The following is a 23,203-nucleotide window of genomic DNA, read 5'->3' on the forward strand; positions in this document are numbered from 1 at the left end:
CCCATTGAACCATCTTAAGGAGTTTGAAAAATATTGTAACACAATCAAGGTTAATGGAGTGTCTCAAGAATTTATCCGCCTTAAGTTGTTCCCTTTCTCCCTCATAGGAAGGTCTTTGGAATGGCTAGACAAAGAGGTGAAGCCCAATTCCTTGAGAACGTGGGATGATGTCACTAAAGCTTTCTTGTCCCGTTTCTATCCTCAAAAGAAAACGGCGGAGGCAAGGGCTTTAATTCAAGGGTTCAAGCAAAAGCCAAATGAGAGTCTTTATGAAGCATGGGAAAGATTCAAGGAGTACCAAAGAGAATGTCCTCACCATGGAATTCCAACATATCAATTGATCCAAATCTTCTATGGTGGTTTGAGTCCTCAAGGCAAGGCATGTCTTGATGGAGGGGCCGGTGGTCCAATCATGAACAAAACCGAAGAAGAAGTTGTAGACATAATAGAGGATGTGGTGACTTACTATAGAGATTGGCAAGATGGGGAAAGAGATTCTTCAAGCAAGCAATCTTCGTCGTACTCGGTGGACCATCTCAATGCCATCAACAATCTTTCCTCTCAAATGACAAACTTGGGAAAGGAGATGACGGCAATCAAGGCCAAGTTGGAAAGTGTTTCTTCCTTTTCTCAAGCTTCAAATCTTCCCTCCCAAATTAAGGGGAGAGGTACTTCTTCTAACTCTCAAACTCCTTCTACTTCATATAATATGCCTATGGGATGTTTGTTTTGTGATGTATGTGGATCATATGACCATGATTCTAGCAATTGCAACAATGAATGTGTTGATGAATTTGACAACAATGAGTGTGAGCATGTGAATTTTGTGTCAAACAACAATGTCCAAAGGTTTGATAATCAAAGAGGCCAATGGAATAGAAATTACCAAAACCAAGGCAATTTTGACAACTATAATCATGGTGGTGGTTATAGGAACCAAGGGAATCAAGGTTCTCGTGGTAACCATAACCAAGGTTATAGTGGCCAAAATCAAAGCCAAAATTATGGTAATCAAAACCAAGGTTATGGTAATCAAAACCAAGGTTATGGAAATCATAACCAAGGTAATGGTAACCATAATCAAGGTGGTGGTAACCATAATCAAGGTTATGGTCAAAATCAAAATAGGGGTAATTGGAACAATCAAGGAAGGGGAAATTTTCAAAACAATGCTCAAAGAGGTCCCCCTCCCGGATTTGTTTCAAAGACTCAAGGTGAAAATTCCTATTCACAACCTTCTTCTCCTAGGACCACTTTGGAGGAATTGATTGATAATCAAACCAAGATCATTAACACCTATATGGCGGTTAGTGATAAGAAATTCAATGAGATGATGACTCACAATAAGATGCTTGAGACTCAAGTAACCCAATTAGCAAGCACTATTAAGGATTATGCTAGTCCTTCATCTTTGCCTTCCCAAGGTGTTGAACCAAAGAAACCCGTGTACTCTATTGCCACTAGTGGAGGAAATGACTTTAGTGAGGGAGTTTCTTGTTCAAAAGAGGGAGAAGATGAGAGTGGTGCTATGGAGAATGAAGATGAGAGGGTTGAGTCTAAGGAAATTTATTATGAGGTTGAGGAAAAAGAAGAAAGTGTTGTTGAAAAGATGAGTGAGGTAGAGAGATTTCCCGATATACCATACCCCCAAAAATACTTGAGATTCAAAATGGATGAGCAATTTGGGAAGTTCCTTGAAGTTCTTAAGGAAGTCCATGATTCCACACCCTCTACCGAGCCAATTCTCGATATGCCTAAGTACTCCAAGTTTCTTAAGGAGATACTAGAGGAGAAGGAAAATTTTGATGAGGGTAGTTCGGTGGAAGGAGGGAAGTGTTTTAGTGCTCTTGTCCATGGTGAGCTTCCGGAGAAAATGGAAGATCCGGGGAATTTTTCAATCCCTTGCCAAATCAAAAAGATGGTTTTGAGAGTGCTTTGTGTGACCTAGGGGCTAGTGTGAGTATTATACCCTTTTTGGTTTTCAAGAGGCTTGATCTAGGTGAGCTTCAACCATCTAATATAACACTTCAATTGGCCGATCGCTTTATTAAGCTTCCTAAGGGGAGAATTGATGATGTACCTCTAAAGATTGGAGAGTTTGTTTTTCCCGTGGATTTTGTTGTTTTGGAGATTGAGGAAGATGAGCATATTCCAATCATTCTAGGGAGACCTTTCTTAGCCACCTCGGGAGCCTTAATAGATGTGAAGGGAGGCCGAATCACTTTTAGATGTGGAAAATTAGAAGAAAGTTTTAAGTTAAAGCCAATGCATGAACCCTTATCTTGTGTGCAAGATATAGCATGTGCTAGTCTTTCTCGTTCCATTGATGATGTATGCATGGTTGATTCTTCTACTAACAATACTTTTGAGATTGTTGATGATGTTTGTGCAAGTTTTGATGATGTTAGTGAAGAAGAAATTGTAATTCCAAAGCTAAGGGATGAGAAAGAAATTGAGATTCCAAATTGGTTCAAGCTTAATTCTCAAGATGAAGAGACAGCTTCCATGGTTAAGGATGTTGAAGTCAAGCCGAAGAAAAAGGCCCGTGACTTGAAGAAATCAAGAAAAAGAAAGAAATTGAGAAAAGAGAAGGAAGAATTTGAAAAGAATTTTGTGAAGGTTTCATTAAGCAACGATGAGAAGTTGCTCAAAATTGAAGAAGATTTTGCTCCATCAACCACCTTGAAGAAGGTGGTGTTCTTTGACCCTCCATGATTTGGAGGAAGGGTCGAGCTTAGGACCTTAAGCAAGCGCTTCCCGGGAGGCAACCCGGAGTTTCTAACTTCTCCTTTTGATTTTTGAATTTTCTTATTTTTGGTTTCTTCTATTACTTTGTCTTTTCTTTCACTTTTCTACTTGATTGGATTTTTAGGATGACTTTTGCGGGATTGGAATTCTACAAGAATGCATGGTGAATGGAAGGTGTTTGTGGCAAAAACTATATTTTGTTCGATTCTAATCGAAATTTGAGGTAAAAAGGGTAAGAATTTTAGAGAGGTAAGATAGGAAATCCATGTTTTAAAAGTTGGAGGAATTTGATACTTAGTGAATTTTTGTGGTGAGCACATGAATTTTCAACTTTGAGGTCTTTGAAAATGATTTTAGCTACTGCCTATGCTGTTCCTCATCACCATCATGATTCATGTGCGCACCCAAATAGGCAGTAAGTATCAAAAATATGAGAAAAAAAAGAAGATTTGGAGACGTACAGGGGTGTGCGGCCGCACACGAGGCTTGTGCGGGAGCACAGCCTGCGTGTGCGGGCGCACACCAGTTTTGTGCGGCCGCACATAGCTGGACGTGCAATATATATTCTTCCTCCTCCTTCTTCCCTTCATTTCATCACTTCCCCTTATCTTCCTCACGCATAACCCTCCTCCAAACCCTCTTGTGCGCACCTCTAACCCCCTTATTCACCATCAAAAATCTCTCAAATCCTCACTAAAATCACTCCATTTTCACTCAAAATCACTCACAACCCTTCCTACACTCAAAATTCCTCACAAATTGACCCAAATTTCACTTACTCTCTCTCCTACTCTTGTTGGCCGAAAATTGGGGCTTTTGTAAGGAGTCGAAATTGCTTGCTCTAAGTTGGTTAATCTTGCTTCTTTTATGGTATAATCACTAATCCTTGCTTTAATTTTGCCAAATATACCATAATTTTGCATAGATTGAAAAATTGTATGAGCATGAATAGTGTAGTATTGGTTTTGTGATTTTTGATGCTTGATCTTGACATTGGTTGTGATTTGGTGATGTTTATTGATTGATTTTGCATAACATTGTATTGTTTGTTGATTTTGTAGTGATTCTCATCATTTTTGGTTGATATCTTGTGAGTTGGATTTTTGGAATATGGGTAGTATGTTGTGATTGTTGGTATTGGTCTTGAGGTTGTTCTTGAATTGTTGAAAGGAGTTTTTCTTGGATTATTGGTGTTGTTGATTGGTTTGGAATTGGTTTCGATTGAAAGGAAGTGTGACATTGGAGTTTGGTGATTTTGGTAGTAAGTGGTGAATTTGGGTGTGGTATTCTTGGTTCATTGGTTTTGCTCATTATTCATTGTTGGTGACCTTTCTCAAACTCTCAAACATGTCTAAATACTTCAAGAAACTCACCAAGAAAACAAAAACCGATGTTAGCATCGATGAGCCTCGCCCAAGTACCTCCTCAAGGCCGAGTACATCTTCTAGGCCAAGTACTTCCAACCCCTCTTCCTCTCAAACACGACCTCCAACCTCTCTACCCAAAAAGAAAAATTTCACCGACAAACAAAAGACCTTCTACCAACAGTTGAAGGAAGAGAGAACCCTCAAACAAACCCGCCATTATTTCCAACCCGACATGGTAAAATTGGGGATTGATGATGATGTGCGGTCGTTGCTCTTAAACCTTCGGTTGGGTTCTTTCATCACCGATGCCTATCGCACCTATAAGGAGCCTAAATTGGAATTCTTGGCTACCTTGGAGCTTGTACCCGTAGGAGGGGTATATCGGGTGCGATTCCAATTGTTCAACCATATCTTCGATCATGCCTTGGAAGAGTTCAACGCGGCATTGGACTTTGATCCCCATGGGGATATTTTGAACGTTGAACCCTATATCTTCCCGGAGTACGATCACAACTCATGGTGGGAAGACATCTCGGGTGGTAACGAGTTTATCACCAACAGGGCTAAGATTTCATCGGTGTACCAACCTTGCCTTAGGGTTGTGCACCGTCTTTTGGGCTATGTGGTGTTCCCTAAACAAGAGTTGGGGAAATTGAGCAAGATGGAGCTCAAGGTCTTGTGGTTGTTTACCCGCCCGGAGTATGTGGGCCGGTTGAACTTGGGGTATATCTTTGCCCAATATTGTGTGGACCTTCGTGGCCGGAGTTCGGGAGAGATCTCATGCGGGGGCATGGTGACTAGGCTCTTGACTCACCTTCGCCTTGATGCATATCTCCCATTTTGTAAGGAGATTGGGGATAGCACCTCCCTCTACCTTGACATGCAACAATTGGTTCAAATCCATTTCATCTCCAAGGGCTATAGTGAAGGGAGATATGAATGGCTAAGGAGCAATGAGCATTGGTGCTATTTGCCTAACCCCGGCTTGACTTCTTTGGCCCGGATCGCCAACAATGTCTGGCATGTCCCCAAGTCCTTTCGGCGTCCTAACTTCGACTCCGATGAGGATGAGGAAGATGATGAAGAAGAAGAACAACAACAACAACAACAACAATTTCCACAACAACAAGCTCCTCAAGAACAAGAACAAGGGCAACATGCTTATGCCAATGCCGATTTGAGGGCTCTTAGCGAGCAAATGAGTGGATTAAAAATCCACGTGGATGGCATGTATGATCAAGACTTTGGGGCTATTTATGAACAACTAAGAGGTATTCAAGAAATGCATCAAGGTATGTTTGCTCAACAACAACAAATTTATGATGCGGAAGTTAACCGTGGGAACATTACTCCCCCGGTTAACTATCCGTATTTCCCGCCCCAACAAGGTCCTCTACCTTCGTATAGGCATCCATATTGGTCGGGGCCTTCCAACCCCGATACCGAGCGTCGCTACTATCCGGATGAGCACGGTAACTATGATTACAAGGCTCCGGGTGGTAGTGACTATAGGGTTGATCCTAACTACCCCCATGTCCATCCCAACCACCTCTTCGAACTCACTTTGCCCGATAACTTCACCCCTCTTTCTTCTTGGCAACAAGATCTTTTCAAGGGGCATTATGGGTGGCTCGAGGGGTACACCGGAGGATGGGAGCCTTACCCTCATCCCTTCGATGACCCCGAGCGCAACAAGGACCCCAATGGGGCCGGGCCGAGTGGTAGTGGTGGTAGTGATGGTAGTAGTTGTTAGTTCCCTTTTGCTTTTCATGCTTTTTGCCTCCATCCCTTATATTTTTTATGAATGTTTTGTTTTGCTTGGGATGTTGAGATGTATTTTTATCTATCTTGGGGGAACTAATAATTTGCTCGGTGACCAATTTTGTTGTTGTGTACATACCTTGGTTGTTTGCATGCTTATTTTTATTCCTCTTGTTTGACTTCCTCATTTTCTTGATCTCTAGGCAACCTTCCTTGTAGCTAGCTTGCTTGCCCCATTTGTTTGGATGCTTTTTGTTTGTGATGATGCTTTGCTTGAGATGTTGTTGTTGTTGATCCCTAATATCCAAATCCCTTCAATCCAAAACCCTTTGATCCAAATTCCTTGAATCCAAATCTTGTAGTTTAGTGTAGTTCTTTAGTTAGTTTAGGCTTTCTTGCTTTCTTAGTTTCATTTCTTTTATTCTTTCTATTCTTTGATTAGTTTAACTTTTATTTCCTTTGGTTGTATATACTTTTTGTTTAGATTAGTTTCCTTTAATTTGTTGTTTTCTTTTCTTTGTTTTGAAGTTACTAACCATTTTCTTTGTTCATAGTTTCTTTTATTTCTTTTTCTCACTTGGTTCCTTGAAGAGCATTTGGATATGGAATGCAACGAGGTGGTTTCTACTTGCTTCGTTTATTTTTGCTAAGCTTGGAAGCCCGGTGAGACCTTTCTTATTTTTCTTTTTATTTTCCTTGGTTGCATATAATAGGATTAGTTTAGGGGAAGTTGAATGGTTCGAGGATGAATGCTTGTTAACACGTAATGTGTTTGGGATCGATGACGTTGATGTCGATCGATCACTTGTTTGTCGATTGGGATTTTAATGTGTTTAACTTGCTTTCTAGTCCATTGCATGCTATTTCTCCTATATTTCCTTTTCTATGTCTCCATTTCCTTTCTTTTATTTTCTTTTATTTTACTTTTTCTTTTACTTTCCTTTATTTTTCTTTTCATTTTTGATATGATTTTGAGGCTTTATTTTTCACTTTTCTTATGACATGAACTTTGTACATTGGACTTGTCTTTTGCATGATTTTCTTCCTAGGTTGTAAAGGTATGCACGGTTTGAGACTATGTTCGGTTGACTCTAGGATAAGTGTATGCTAGGGTAGTTGGTTTGAACTAGGAGGATCATGAAGCCGGATTCTACTTGTTTGTGGCATGTTGGTAGTTGCTCCCTATAGTCAATTTGACACCATTAGTGAGTTATTGCCACATCCTTGTGAGGTTACTTGTTTTTCAAGCCTTCAACATTTCTTGTATGAGCGGCGTGGATCCTTGACTATGCAAACCTAATCTAATAAAGCTTGATGTATGATTCTCAAACCTGAGACCGAACTATCTAGGAAGGACAAAGGCACATTTTTCGGGGTGGTGTTTTTCATTTTTGATATATTTTGTTATTATCTTTATTTTTGGGTTTACATTTTCCTTCTTGCAACCATTTGAGCCTTATCCCTTCTTTTCCAGCCACATATTTAGTTATTCGACCTTTTGTTTCATTTTCTACTTTTCTTGGTTTTTGTGAAGCAAATTGATCATTTGTGGTGGAGTTTGTGGTGAATGAAGTTGGAATTTTGGTTTTTATGTATGCAAGTTTGTGATATCATTTCTTTGTGAATAAGGGCAAATATTTGTGAAAAAGCCGTCCTACTTCATAAAAGGCATGGACCAATAAGTTGCATATAGAAAAAGCCGTCCGAATTAAGTAAAATGCAAGGACATTGCAAATTCATAAAAAATAACAAATAAAAAAAAACAAAAAAATTGAAAAAGTGAAAAAAATTCAAAACTATTTTGATGTATTCTTTTCTCTTTCTAAGCATTGAGGACAATGCTTCATTTTAGCTTGGGGGAGCAGCGTGTACGCTTTTTGTATATATTCTTGTGAGTATAGCTTCAAGTAAGCTTGGGGGTGTTGTTTTTGTTTGGTAATTTCTTGATTGTGGTGTTAAGGATTGATCACCCTTTTGCTTCACTTTTTAGGAAAATCACCAAATTTTAAGTTTTAGCCTACCTTCACCCTTTATGCCTTACGTTACAACCTTTGGGAAAGACCTTTCGACTTAGATAGTTGAGTCACTATTCGGGGGAGGGCATCATGGGTCATTGCCTAAGGAAAGGGGATGCATAGTCAAGATTGTCGAGTAGCCTAAAAATAATTCTTTTTCCGGTTCCTTCGAGGAATCATTGGGACACTCACTAAGGGGATATTTGAGACTAGTGGGGAGAACGCGGTAAGATTGTTTGGGATGAACGTGGATTGTGATGACTAGTTCCTATGCCTAGCATACCCTATGTTTCAATCAACCTTAGATATCTTGAAAAGTGCATACCTTAACTACTTGAGAAAGATTGTCATTCATTTGCATTATAGTCTTTATGTTAGTTCATTTCGCAAAGGTTTGTTTTCATTTTATTTTCCTTCCTTTTTATGGTTTGCCTCATTGATGTTTGGTGGAGAGTTATGGGTCAAACTCTTAGGATATCCTTACGAGACCTCACTCGTCCTCATAGGCGACTTTGGGGTTTAAAGGGCTTGTTGTAGCTAAAAGCAACCGTGATTCCTACGACAGTGAGTCTTAGTGTATATTCTTATCTTGAGTCTTTTTCTTTTTCTTTTTCAAATAAAATTTTCATCCTTTATCTTTCTTGCTTTGTTTTGCTCGAGGACGAGCAAAAGTTTAGCTTGGGGGAATTTGATGAGTGACATTTATGGCACTCATTTGGTCCCTTTTTGGATGAATTCTATTTCATTTTATCACTCTTTTCTTTAGTTTTCCTTAGTTTTATTCTTGTTTTCTTCATTTTTATGCTTTTTGTAGTTAGTTTCTCTATTTTATGCATTTTCTAGTTTACTTGTTATTTTTCTCTTTTACTTGATTTTTATCATTTGTTTGTAGGTGGTGATTGATTGTCCAAGAATTCCCGAGCTTCCTCTCTATGATCTTTCATTGTTTTCATGCCTAAAGCTTGTGCAAGAAGTTTCAAGTCTAAGGTGGATCCAAGGGGCATGCTTCAAGGCCTTGTATATGCCTTTCTCATGGCTTATACTCTTCAAGAAATTCAAGAAAGTTTCTGCCTACCTTGTCCTCCATCATCATCATCTAGGATGTGTGCACCACTTGAGCTAGGACAAAGAGAAGAAGGGGGAAAGACCCAGCTAGGTGCGGGCGCACCCAGGGAGTGTGCGGCCGCACATTGGTCGGGTGCGGCTGCACACCTGGTGCGTGCGGGCGCACCAATCTGGGTGTGTTCCCGTGCGCGCCACTCTCTCTCCTCCAAGCGCCCGCACCGACGTGGGTCTATTTTTGGGCGTCAATACTGACCTCCTCTTTGTATATATAGTTATTTCTTTCTATTTTTGAGGAGTTTTTTCTTTCTAGAGATTGGATTTCATATAGTTAGTTTTTTATTAGAATTTTAGAGAGAGAAACTCAAGGATTGAAGAGAGAGAAACTCATGGTTTTTGGTGATTGTTCAAGAATTCTTCATTGTAATTGATCTTTAGATCAAAGTTTTGTAAGGATCTTCTTCTTGATTTCAATACAAGTTTGATTCTAGTTGATTTCATTTGTTTTCCATGTTATTGTTGATTGATTGAAGTTTGTTTGATGATTGATTGAAGTTTTATTGATTTTTTGATTGATTGTTGATTTGATCTTTGATTTCAATTATGTTGATGATGAAATTGATGATTAGTGTAGTTTTGATCTTGATTTCCATGGCTAGTGAGTAGTTTTCTAGCTGGGGAAATGGTGAAGCATGTTTGAGTGATGGATTAGAGTAATTTTGGGATAATTGATGGAGTTGATGATATGATTAAATTTGGTTGATAATTCATGTGCATGTGTGTGATTGATTGAAGTTTGGCCATCTTTGATTATTGCACTAGATTGCATTGTGAGCTTGCTATGATACGGACCATTGATTAGTAACTTGCAATTTCACGATTGAGGTGCTTTGTGACGTTCCCTAGGTAGTGTTTAGCGTAGTTGACGCTAGTTAGACCTCTAAGTGAACTAACTTGGTATGCTCTTTTGGATACATGATTGATCTTCCTTCATATCACTTGACTTAGTCGGTTTGACCTCCCAAATTACCATTTTCCATAACAATTACATGTGGATCCATTGCCCTAGTGTCTTTTAGATTGATTTCATACAAGTTCTTGCATCATTTAGCTCTAGCTCTAGTTTCCTTCATAAACCCCTTTATTTGACTTCAGAATAGCTTGACTTAGGCATTGTGCATTCGACCTCCATTCCCTTGGGTTCGACCTTGACTTACCACTACACTTAATAGGGGTTTGTTGAGTTACAAATTTTGTTGGATTGGGTGGGGTGGTAGCCCAACGACCTACCGTTCTTCATCCCATCATTTGTTAATAAATGTGTTTGATTGAGTGTGGAACGAGCGACCGTTCTAACGCCCATCAAAATGGCGCCGTTGCCGGGGAGCGGTGATGTTGATTGCTAATTGATTACTTGAGTCTAGTTCACCATAAAATAAAAAAAAAATTCAAAAAGATTGTTTCTTTTTTGCTACACTTGTAGCCTTGGTACTAATTGCGTTTGTTGAGAGTGTATGCGCAGAACTCATAACGGGATCTTGGTACCTTACGATCCCGAGATTGAGAAAACTTATAGAAGGAGAAAAAGAGCCGGTTCTAGGCCGTTTACTACTCCCCCAACTAGAGAGACCAATTTCGAGGAGGATCGAGATCAAATGGGTGACGCGGAACCACCACCTCAAAGACCTTTAAAGGAGTTGGGAACTCCGGGAGCTTATAGAGCTTTCAAGCGGCATTGCTCCACCCGTCACTCAAGCCAATGACTTCGAGATTCGGCCCGCGATGATAAATTTGATTGAAAGGGGGCAATATAGTGGAGCAAAACATGAGATCCCTCTTGCACACTTGAACGAGTTCGAAAAATATTGCAACACAATCAAGGTAAATGGGATAACTCAAGAGTTTGTGAGACTAAAGCTATTTCCTTTTTCTTTGATAGGAAGGGCTCTTGAATGGCTTGAGAAGGAGGTGAGGCCTAACTCCTTGAGAACTTGGGACGAGGTCACCACGGCTTTCTTAGGGAGATTCTATTCTCAAAAGAAGACGGCCGAGGCAAGGGCTTTGATCCAAGGCTTCCGTCAAAAGGCTAGTGAAACCATATATGAGGCATGGGAACGATACAAAGAATATCAAAGGGAGTGCCCTCATCATGGCATTCCATCATATCAAGTGCTTCAAATTTTCTATGGGGGCTTGAGCCCACAAGGAAAGACTAGCTTGGATGCGGGAGCGGGTGGCCCGATTATGAACAAAACGGAGGAGCAAGTCATCGAGATAATTGAGGATGTGGTGAGACACCACATGGATTGGCAAGAAGGAGAGAGGGAGTCTTTAAGCAAAGGAGGAATGCGGTCTACTCCGTCGATCACCTCAACGCCATCAATAATTTGACATCTCAAATCGCCAACCCTTGGCAAGGAGATGACATTTATCAAGGCAAAACTAGAGACTTCCACTTCACAACAAGAGCATCCCTCCCAATCTAAGGGGAGAGGTATGAATTCTAACTCTTCTCCTTCTACATCTAATAACATGCCACATGGGTGTTTGTTTTGTGAAAGTTGTGGGTCATATGACCATGATACCTCTTCTTGTAATTATGATTCCCAACCCCAATCCCATTATGAAGAGGGTAATGATAATGAAAATGAACAAGTCAATGCTTTGTCTTATGATAATAGACCTAGGAATGACAATCAAAGATATTTACCACCTAATAAAAGGGAACAAGGGGGAAATGCTTATAACCAAAGAGGAAATGATTATGATTACCATAACCAAAACCAATGGGGTAATAGGAACCAAAGGGACCAAAATCCCCAAGGTAACTACAACCAACAAGGTGGTTATGGTAACCATAACCCTAATAATCAAGGGAATTATGGGAATCAAGGCCAATATCACCAAGGGGGGAACTCTAATAATAGGAATAATTGGAACAACAATAACAATAGAGGCTTTTCTAATCAAAATGCTTCCAATTCAAATGTGAGAGGTAATAGAGCTCCCCAAGATAACTATTATGCCCAAACACCACCTAGTAAGTCCAATCTAGAGGAAATGATGGAAAGTCAAACCAAAATGTTCAACACTTTCATGGCCACGAGTGACAAGAAGTTTAATGAAGTAATGACTCATAATAAAATGCTTGAAACTCAAATTTCACAATTGGCCAATGCTTTGAAGGAAGGGGCTAGCACTTCCAAACTTCCACCCCAAGGACTAGATCCTAAGAGACCCGTTAATGCCATATCTACTAGGAGTGGGAAGGTGTTGAAAGAGAGTGTTCCTAAGAAAAGCAATGAGAGAGTGAACATGAGTGAGCCTCCCCTTGAGAGTGATTGTCAGCAAGAAAAAGAGAAAAATCAAGAGAGTGAAAGAGAAAAAGAATGTGAGAAAGAAAAAGAGTGTGAAAAAGAGAAAGATTTTGAAAAGGAGAGTGAAGAGAAAAGAGAAAAAGAGAGGGAAACAAAACAATTTCAAAAGCTACCATATCCTCATAAATTTGTTAGAAACAAATTAGATGTGCAATTTGGAAAGTTTCTTGAGACATTGAAGCAAATTCATCTTTCAATTCCTTTTACCGATGCTATCAAGCAAATGCCTAATTATGCTAGGTTTTCAAAAGACATTTTGAGTGGAAGGATAAAGTGTGAATTGGTTGAAACGGTGAATCTCACCGAGAATTGTAGTGCAATTATCATGAACAAGATGCCACCCAAATTGAAAGACCCCGGTAACTTTTCTATCCCATGTGCAATATACAAGATGCAAATTGATAATGCTTTGTGTGACCTAGGGGCTAGTGTTAGCATAATGCCATACTCGGTATACCAAAGACTTGGGATAGGGGAACTTCTACCCACCAACATCACCCTACAATTAGCCGATCGCTCTATTAAATTCCCAAAGGGTAAGGTAGAGGATGTTCCTCTAAGGGTGGGGAAGTTTGTAATCCCGGTGGATTTTGTTCTGTTAGAGATGGACGAAGATGTTAACATTCCAATAATTCTAGGAAGACCTTTTCTTGCTACTTCGGGTGCTTTAATAGATGTTAAAAGTACTAAAATTTCACTAAAAGATAGGAGATGAGGTAATAGAATTTGATTTGAATGAAAGCATGAAATATCCAAGCTCTAATCTTGATAATTGCATGATGATTGATACTATTGATTCTATTGTAACTTCTATGCATGAGCACTTGCTCACTACTAAAGATGCCCTTTAGAATGTCCTTTTGAACAAGGAAAAGATAGGTGACCAAAGCAAAGAGATGGCATTGTATGAAGAGATGCTTGAATGAAGTTTGGAATCAAGCGATGAGCAAGTGTGCATGGGAATCACAACACATGATGCAATAGAAGTAGCTACCTCAAGAGAAGGTAAGGGTGTTCCAATGGTAGAGTTGAAACCTCTACCATCACACCTAAGGTATGAGTTTTTGGGCCCCAATTCAACTTTTCCGGTTATTGTGAATTCTTCTTTGAACGAGTGCCAAACTCAAATGTTATGTGGTGTTTTGAGAGACCACCAAGGTGCTTTAGGCTATACCATAGATAACCTCAAAGGTATTAGTCCCGCTTTATGTATGCACCACATAACACTTGAGGAAGGTTCTAAGCCTTCCATTGAGAGACAAAGGAAACTCAATCCTCAAATGGGGGAGGTGGTGAAGAAAGAAATCACCAAACTCCTTGATGCCAGCATCATCTTCCCCATTTCGAGTTCTAGATGGGTTTCCCCCATTCATGTGGTCCCTAAAAAGGGAGGAATGACCGTAGTTGAAAATGAGAATGGTGATCTCGTTTCAACTTGAACGGTGACCGGTTGGAGGATGTGCATAGACTATAGACGCCTAAATGCATCCACCAACAAGGATCATTTTCCTCTCCCTTTTATCGACCAAATGCTTGAAAGACTAACCAAGCACAAGTATTATTGCTTTCTTGATGATTATTCGGGTTTCTTTCAAATCCCTATAAACCCGGATGACCAAGAGAAAACAACTTTTACTTGTCCCTATGGAACTTTTGCATATAGGAGGATGCCCTTCGGGCTTTACAACGCACCGGCAACCTTCCAAAGATGCATGATGAGTATTTTTGGGGACATACTTGAAGCCGAAATGGAAGTTTTCATGGATGATTTCTCGGTAGGGGGCCTTTCATTCGAGGATTGTTTGTCCAACTTGGGCAAGTGCTTGGCAAGATGTGAGAAGGTCAATTTGGTTTTGAATTGGGAAAAATGCCACTTTATGGTGGAAGAGGAAATTGTCCTTAATCACAAGATTTCAAGCAAAGGGATTGAGGTCGACAAGGCCAAAGTTGAGGTGATAGAGAAGCTACCGCCACCAATCAATGTGAGAGGAGTAAGGTCATTTTTGGGGCATGCCGGGTTCTATAGGAGATTCATCAAGGATTTCTCACGAATTGCTAGACCCCTAAATGCTCTTCTTCAAAAGGATGTCATCTTTATTTTTGATGAAAAGTGTCTCCAAGCTTTCAACAAATTAAAGGAGGCTTTAATCTCAACTCCAATTGTGCAAGGGCCAAGATGGGATTTGCCATTTGAACTTATGTGCGATGCGAGTGATGTTGCGATTGGAGGAGTATTGGGGCAAAGGGTAGAGAAGAAGCTTCACGTGATTTACTACATGTCTAAGACCTTGAATGAAGCTCAACGGAATTACACCACAACGGAGAAAGAGTTTCTTGCCGTGGTTCATGCTTTTGAGAAGTTTTGGAACTACCTCATTGGTTCCAAAACTATTGTTTATACCGATCACGCAGCCATTAGGTACCTTATTGCAAAGAAAGAATCCAAGCCACGTCTTCTTCGGTGGGTCCTATCCCTCCAACAATTTGATTTTGAAATCCGTGATAAAAAGGGGGCCGAGAATGTGGTTGCGGACCATCTTTCCCGACTAGAGAATGTACAAGCTAGCGATGATGAAATCCCTATATGTGATGAATTGAGAGATGATGTGCTTTACATCTTGAATGAAAAGGAGCTTCCTTGGTTCGCCGACTTGGTGAACTATTTGGCTTGTGGAGAATGCCCACCCGATTTCTCCAAGAATCAAAGGAAGAAGCTAAAAAGGGAAGCAAGACATTATGTATGGGATGATCCCATTCTCTCCAAACGAGGAGTAGATGGTTTGCTCCGTAGGTGTGTCCCGGATGAACAAGTGCAAGGAGTGCTCAAGATGTGCCATTCCGATCCATGTGGAGGGCATATGGGAGCCAACAAAACAGCATTGAATATCTTGCATAGCGGTTTGTGGTGGCCTCACATCTTCAAGGACGCTTGGGGATTTTTGAAGACTTGTGACCGGTGTCAACGAACCGGCAACATATCCAAGCGCAATGAGATGCCTCAACAACCGATTCTTGAGCTTGAGATATTTGATGTATGGGGTATGGATTTCATGGGGCCATTCCCAACTTCTTATGGAAATCAATACATCCTTGTGGCGGTCGACTATGTATCAAAATGGGTGGAAGCCATTGCCTCCCCAACTAATGACCACAAGGTTGTCATGAAGATGTTCAAAAAAGTCATATTTCCAAGATTCGGTATTCCAAGGGCGGTGGTAAGCGACAATGGTTCACATTTTGTTCATAGTGCTTTTCAAAAGATGCTAAGAAAGCACGGGGTCCACCAAAGATTCGGCCTTACCTATCATCCACAAACAAGTGGACAAGCGGAAGTGTCTAACCGTCAAATAAAGCTAATCCTCGAGAAGACGGTTGCTAAGAATAGGAAGGATTGGTCAAAAAAGCTTGATGACGCTCTATGGGCATATAGAACGGCATACAAGACCCCAATAGGCACAACTCCATACCGTCTAGTGTGTGGAAAATCTTGTCATCTACCGTTGGAGCTTGAGCACCGAACCCAATGAGCAATCAAGAAGATTAATTTTGACTTGGCTAGCGCGGGAGAGCAAAGATGGTTTGATTTGCATGAGCTTGAAGAGCTAAGGTTGGAAGCCTATGAGTGTGCAAGCAACTATAAGAATCGCACTAAGGATTGCCACGACCGGAACATTGAAAAGAAAGCATTTCTAAAAGGCGATAAGGTACTCCTCTACAACTCTAGGATGAAATTGTTTCCCGGGAAACTTTTATCAAGGTGGAGTGGACCTTTTGTTGTCAAGGAAGTTTTTCCTCATGGAGCCGTGGAAGTTTGGGATATGGACGGCAAGAGATCTTTCAAGGTGAATGGGCATCGCCTCAAGCTTTACTACGAGGGTGCTCATGTAGGTGTTTTAGAATCAACTCAATGTAATCTTACCTCCTGAGTGTGGAGGTCGTCAAGCTATTGACATTAAAGAAGCGCTTCTGGGAGGCAACCCGAGTAAAAAAAGAAAAGAAAAAAAAGAGAGAGAGAAAAGAGAGTCAAGAAAATAAAAGAAGTGAAAAATAAAACAATAAGTGAGAGAAGAAAACAATAAGAGTGTTGAGAATATCTGATTTTGGCTAATTTGGTTGAATTATGTCCTTGTGGTTTTAATGCAGGATAAAGAAGAAAAAAAGAAAGCAAGGAAGAATTTAATCAAGGCTTTAAGCAGTGAGGAGCGGGCGCTCCTCAGCCTTGCGCGCCCGCTCGTCACAGGAAATTAATTTCAGCCAAAACAGAAGGAAAAACAGAAAGTTGCAGTAAGTTTGGAGCGGGCGCTCCGGCACCTGGAGCGGGCGCTCCACCCCCTGGAGCTCCGACTTCCTGCACGCCCGCTCCTCACAAGAAATTTCAAAAAAAAAATACAGAAACGAAAAAAAAACAAAAGTGAATTCCCAGGATCGGAGCGGGCGCTCCTCTTCACTGCACGCCCGCTCCAGCCGATCCGGGTAAAAAAAAAAAGGGGAATCTTTCTCCTTCTTTTAATCTGCTTCACCCATTTTCACCAATCATTCTAACATTCATACTTTCTCTCCTTATCCCCATCTACTTCTCACTCTAAAAACCCTCACTTTCTCCAACTTCTCTCTTTATTTTCATCATCAAATCTCATCTTTCTTCAATCAAAATTCACAAATTCTTAATCTACATCAAATTCTCCCTCCAAAAACCACAATTTTACAAAAATTTGGGCAAAAGTTTCAAAGACCCACAAGTGGGGATTGAAGAAAATCAAAGGAAAAGGGGCCAAGCTTGCTAGAAAAGGAGAAATTTGGGTAAATTGGAGGATTTTAGAGTATTTTCATACTCTAAGTGGTATAATCTTCTTCCTTACTTCACTTTCCCTCTTAAACCTAAGGGTTTTTCTTCAATCTTTCTCTCAATTTGTTTATTTCATGATTGTTGTGTAATTAGTTGCATGATTAGGTGATTTAAACAAATTTTCTTGCCTTTGATAATTAAATTGTTGATTTTTGTGGATAATTGTAGAGTAAGAGAATGGCTTGTGCATGAAAAATTGATTATACTTTGTGAATTTGTGAATTTTTGTGTGGGAATTGTTGTGTTGAGATTGTTAATTGGTTGTGTGGAATTATTATTGAATTGTGAGCAGGTACATTGGATTTATTTGGGGGTTTGAAGTTAAGGAGATTGTTTGTGTCTTGTTGAGTGTTGTTTGTGGTGATTTTTGTAAGCTTTCCGGCATGGAGGTGCGGGAGGGAAGAAGAGGAAGACTACTTCCGGCATCCAAATAAATGAAAACCGTTCCTCCGGAAGCCCTACCAAATCCCTAAACCAAACAATAGCCCAAAACAAAGCAATAAGCCAATCCGGTCCTCCTCCTTCTCTTAAATTACCCGAAAAATCCAAAGGTTACCACAGATTGCTTTCCTCACGAAAATGCTCCCAACCCGTTTTAATGACCAAGGGACTTGCCAATTGTTAGGAATAGATGAAGGAATTCGACAAGTGGCCGACAATTTCGGATGGCTTGACTTCCTTAAAAAGAGGGAGGATACATTCGCGTCGCTCACTCTCGAATTCCTTTCAACCCTTTTCTATGAAAAGACTAGTGGTGAGGGAGAACCCTTTGAGTGTGAGATCAGCTTTTCCATGTTTAATCGACCCCAAAAATTAACCTTGACTCAACTCAAGGAGATGTTCGATTGGCCCGTTAACAACCAAATAATTAAACCTGATAGTTATCCCCTCTCGAGTTATGATGAACGAACGTGGTGGAACACTATCGCGGGGTACCCCGAATTTAAGTCCCGGTCTAGCCACGCTAGCCATATTCTCCATCCTGTACTCCGCATATTGATGAGGATTATGGGGTATGCTTGCTTCACGAAGCAAGACCTCGGGAAGCTAACAAAAGAGGAGATAAAATGCCTCTTTATAGCTTCCCGATTTGAGGGAGACTTAGAAGGCAACGTAAATATGGGGTACATCTTTATTAAACGGTGCTACGACATTAAGAAGAGCACGGAGTTGACAGGGGAAATAAAGTGTGGTGGGATGATCACTATCATCGCCAAGGCTTTGGGCTTCACCCGTTGGGTTGATCAATTAACCCCGCTTGAAGGCTCAAATGCCCTTGACCTTTCCGGATTGGTCACAATGAACATGATTGTGGAAATCCGTGGTAGTTTGACCACCTACTCTTGGTTGGTTAGGGGAAACACCGTTGCATTCTACCGAATGCGGCGGTGATGAACACCGTGGGAACTACTTGGCAAGTGCCAAGGGAGAGGCTCCCCGGTAATGTTCCCGACCCCGACCAATCTATTCAACCCCGCCGCCATAGCATATCCACCATTCCCGGATATATGGGCGGCCCTTCCTCCTCCTCTTCTTCCTCCTTTAACCTCGAATCTGCTTTCCATCACCTCAATCTTTCCAACCAAAGAATTCTTCAAGAAAATGAATATTAAAGATATGTCTTCCAAATGTCCTACCAAAACCAAGTTGAAAGGGGAGACTTCCTCCCCTATGTCAACTATCATAATCGGCCCGTTCAACAAGGGCCGGTTGCGGGTTGGAACAACAACCAACCCACCTACCCTTTTTGGCAAGGACCCCGTAGCTCCATTTCGGAGCTTCGTTCCTTCCCTCCCTACGATTATAGGGGAGACCCCTCTTATTACCACGTCCCCGAGACATGTGGTAGGATCACTCCGAAGGAGATCGATAACCACCCCCAAAGGGAATACTTCGGGTTCCCACCCGGGTACAATGCTGGTTGGGGCACTAGTGATGCACCGGACTACGGTCATTACCGTAGTAGCCCCAACTATGATCTCCCTCCCTATGTGGATCAACCTTCCTACTCCGACGATGTAGATCCTAACTACAATTTCTTTCCATCGCCGAGTAGGGAGGAGTGATCGGGAGTAGGCTTAGGCTTTTGTATTTACCGTTCCCTTTTACTCTTTCCCGTCTTTTGTGACACCGAGGGCGGTGTCAAGTTCTAGCTTGGAGGGGGAGAGTTGTCCTCTTCGTGTCTATTTTTTGTGGGAACGGTATTCAAAAGTCTAGCTTGGGGGTAGTTTTGGGGTTTTTATGCCTATGAGTAGGTTTTGGTTTTGGTAGGATGTGTGCTTTCTTGTGATGCTTTTTGTGCTATGTATGGAGAATTTTGAGTTTGTATGTGGAATGTTTGGCATGAAAGGCTTAGTTTAGCCTTCGTGACTTGTGGTAGGATTCATATGGTATTATGTTCTAGCTTGCATGCCTATTTTAAGTTGGTTGTTGCCCTTTTCACGTTTTTATGGCATGCCTAGGTTAGAACAATTGCATATTGATGTTTTTGTCTCATTTCTCCTTATGTGTGTGCTATTTGGAGCATCTTATCTATGGCTTTGATATGATTATGCTTTGGTTGGTTTGCTTGTTGGTTGGTATCTTGGGTTGATTGGGATTATCCTTGGTCTTTCTTGATGATGAATTTTGATGATGATTTCTGTGGATTTATGATGATGGTTTCCCTTAATATCCAAATTTCTTTTTCTTATCCTCTAACCCCTCTAACATCCAAATTCCCTAATATCCAAAACCCTAATATCCAAATTCTTTAATTAGTTTTCCTCTCCCCCATTTTCAGCTTTCTAAAAAAAAAAAAATGAAAAAAAATGAGCTAAAAAAAACAAAAAAAAAAGAAGATTTTGTTTGCCTTTGATCGGTTTGCAATGATGATATTGAATTGTATGTGGTGGATGTTTGTTTTCTTTTCGTAATAAAATCTCAAGCATGGTTTAGATGCCCTTGGTTGAACATAGAATTGGTTAGTTTAGGCAAGTGTGAGAATAACTTTCCCGAATGTACGAGACTTAAAGTCTAGGTTTGTGGTAAGATGGAGTCGCCTATCTCAAAGGAATTTGATCCCCGGATGGTATTATTTGATCCCACATTGTTCCAAAAAAGGTGAGGTTTTATTATTTTTCAAGCCTACTACATTTTGCATGAGTGGCAAGGATCCTCTTTGATTTGGTACCTAGATCGAGAACTTGAGTCTCAACTCCCAAGGTCGTGGCCTAAACTACTCTTAGTATTGATAAAAGGTGTCATGTAATGTTTATTCACAAAGGGTTAAGGCATATTATTTTCCTTATTTCTATTATTACCATTTCCATAGTTTAATTTTTAGTTCTCTATAATTAGTAGTTAGTGATGTACATACCAAAAAAAAAAAAAAAAAGAGAGAGAGAAAAAAGGGGAATGAATGAAGAATAAAAAGAAAAGGGAAATAATGCGAAGAAGGAATGTATTGTCACCGCCCTAGCAACCAAATAAGCTTGGGGGTGTACTCTAAAAAGTTCATTCATAGTTGCAACTTGGGTCAAGGTTAGAAGCCTTTTTGGGTTTGCTATAAATGATACAATTTAGTCGGCTCATATTGCAAAACACTTCTAGTTTTATATATATGCCTTAACTTTGTGTGGTAGTCCTTGAGTCTTGTAATGATTAGGAGAGTAGTGGATGCCTTTGTTGGTGGAGGGAGTTGATTCGCAAGCATATGGAGAGGGTACTCTTTCATTGAGATGTCGAGCGTTCGAAACCCGCTATATCTATGTTTTTCCGGCTCCTTCGTGGAGTCACAAGACACTACCATTAGGGGGGATTTGAAGTTTTTGATAGGGAAGCGGTAAGATATGTTGAATAGGCTTGAGTTGAGTATTTTCGGGAAGGTTAGCTAGGCTTTGGCTAGTCATGACCGTGGTTGATCTTAGGCATATACCTCATGCTCGAGTTTTATTGCTTAAGGATTCTTTTATCTATGCATGTGCTTTTCTTTGAGCAAATTGATCTTTGGGTTTGTTTTTGGGCAATGTGAATTGCTTGAGGACAAACATTCGGCTAGCTTGGGGGGATTTGATAAGTGGTTTATTTGACCACTTATTGTGTTAATTTAAACTCGGTTTTGCGATCATTTCCCCTCTTTCTAACCCAATTTTGAATGAAAATGTTTTGTCTCGGCTTTTCCCCCTCTTGGTTTGTGTTTGTCCATGTTTTGCAGGTCTATGGACTCAATTTGGCAAGCTTTCGGTGCATGGTTTGTGTTTAAGGCAAGGGAATTAAAGAATGGAGAGGGCGCTCCAGCTGGAGCGGGCGTGCACCCCTCAGGAGCGGGCGCTCCGATCTTTCTGCCAACTTTCTGCCAAAGCTTCAAGAATTGCACACCCTGTGAGGAGCGGGCGTGCAGCCTTGAGGAGCGGGCGCTCCTGGCTGTGGAGCGGGCGCTCCTACTTTCGGAGCAGGCGCTCCTCGCTGGGAAATCCGTTTTCTTTTACGGATTTCCCTATGTGTTACGGGGAGTATAAATACTTCCTCCTTTATTCATTTGTAACCTAGATAGAAATAGCCTAGTTTTTAGAGACTCCTCTTAGTTTGAAACATTCCCTTTAGTTAATTTAGCTTAATTTTCATCAATTCAATCATTGTAATAGTTGGTTTCAAGATTGTTTCTCAAGATTGGCACTTTGTATTCAACAATTTAAAGCTTCAATTAGTAATTTCCTCCTACTTTTCTCCATTAAATTTCTGATTTTATTTGCTTTTGCATGTTATTTAAATCTTCTTAGTTCTTGGTAATTTGTTATTGGATGATAGTTATTTCAATTGTTAACCACTTTTCCCCAATTATTGAAGTAGTTAGAACCCTAATTGTTGATTGCATGTTGATAAACATGAGTTGTGAGTAGTCTTCTTGCTAGGGGTTGGGTGAAGCTCAAACTTTTGGGTTAGTTATGCAAATGTGGGAGAAACATTGATGTTTGTATTGCAATTAAATTGATTATATGAGATTGCTTGTTAGTTCTTCATGATAGGATTAGCTACCCTTGACTTAGGAGCTTGATAGCATGATATGCCTAATTTGACATGGAAGTGTAAATTGAGTATGTCATTACTTATTGCAATTTGATTATGTATCATCTATTGCTAGACTAATGAGGAATCTAAGTTTAGTAGTGTGAGTTGTTTTCTAATTGCATGAGGTTGATTTTACATATAGTCCTTGCTATATCTTGTCTATTTTACTCCCCGTTTGCCTAATTGCCTTGGTTGAGTGGATCCCATTCCCTAGTGTCTTTAATCCATTGATTTAGAACCATAGTTTGTTTGTCTACTTGACGAACCCCAATTCACCATTGACTATGAATTAGCTTAAGTGTTAAGATCATTAGCAACCATATCCCGTTCCTTGAGCACCGAACTCTTACTTGTCATTATACTTGGTTTGTAAGGTGTTTGTTAATAAATGTGTTTGATTGAGTGTGGAACAAGCGACCGTTCTAACGCCCATCACATCAATTGGACAATAAATCCTAAATCACATGTAATCCATTAACACTCTCAAAATTTTATCATCTTATTATGAAAATAGTCGATAATGAAGATGCTAAAATTTGCAAATTATAACTAAACCTATGCAATATGAAAATGACAACATTTCACAATTGCATGAAAGAAATCAAGAATATCATATATGGGTGTGATTTATATGAATTTTTTTATGAAGAGTATTACTCTTAAAACATTTGGGAAAACCATTTATCATAAGATGAAACATTGTGAAGTTTCATAGTGGAATAAAAATTTTCTAAATATTCCACAAATTTATTTAATTGTGGTTTAAAAGTAAATAATGAGTCCATTCAATTTTAAAAAATATTCAAAATAGGGTATCAAGACAATGTCTTAGAAGAAACACCTATTAAGTGAACATTGAATTTTTTAATCGAAAATTATCCCTAATCAAGGTCATTTATATGGTGGACGATTAATGCCCAATACAGATTAGTGTGTAGTATGATTTATAGCACCGTTTCTTGTGCTACGAGGACATAA

At 40.1% G+C, this 23,203-nt stretch overlaps 2 non-coding genes across 2 annotated transcripts; both read right to left on the bottom strand.

The window, feature by feature from the left end:
- Positions 1-218: 218 nt before the first annotated feature.
- Positions 219-324, bottom strand: LOC145615776 (small nucleolar RNA R71). The gene has a single exon (XR_014107367.1). It is a non-coding gene; the product is annotated as a small nucleolar RNA R71 (small nucleolar RNA).
- Positions 325-11,003: 10,679 nt separating this feature from the next.
- LOC145615748 (small nucleolar RNA R71) lies at positions 11,004-11,109 on the bottom strand. Its single transcript, XR_014107341.1, has one exon. It is a non-coding gene; the product is annotated as a small nucleolar RNA R71 (small nucleolar RNA).
- Positions 11,110-23,203: the final 12,094 nt, after the last annotated feature.

Source organism: Chenopodium album, chromosome 25 (genome assembly GCF_948465745.1).
Source record: "Chenopodium album chromosome 25, dcCheAlbu1.1, whole genome shotgun sequence".
In the NCBI taxonomy this organism is placed as follows: domain Eukaryota; kingdom Viridiplantae; phylum Streptophyta; class Magnoliopsida; order Caryophyllales; family Amaranthaceae; genus Chenopodium; species Chenopodium album.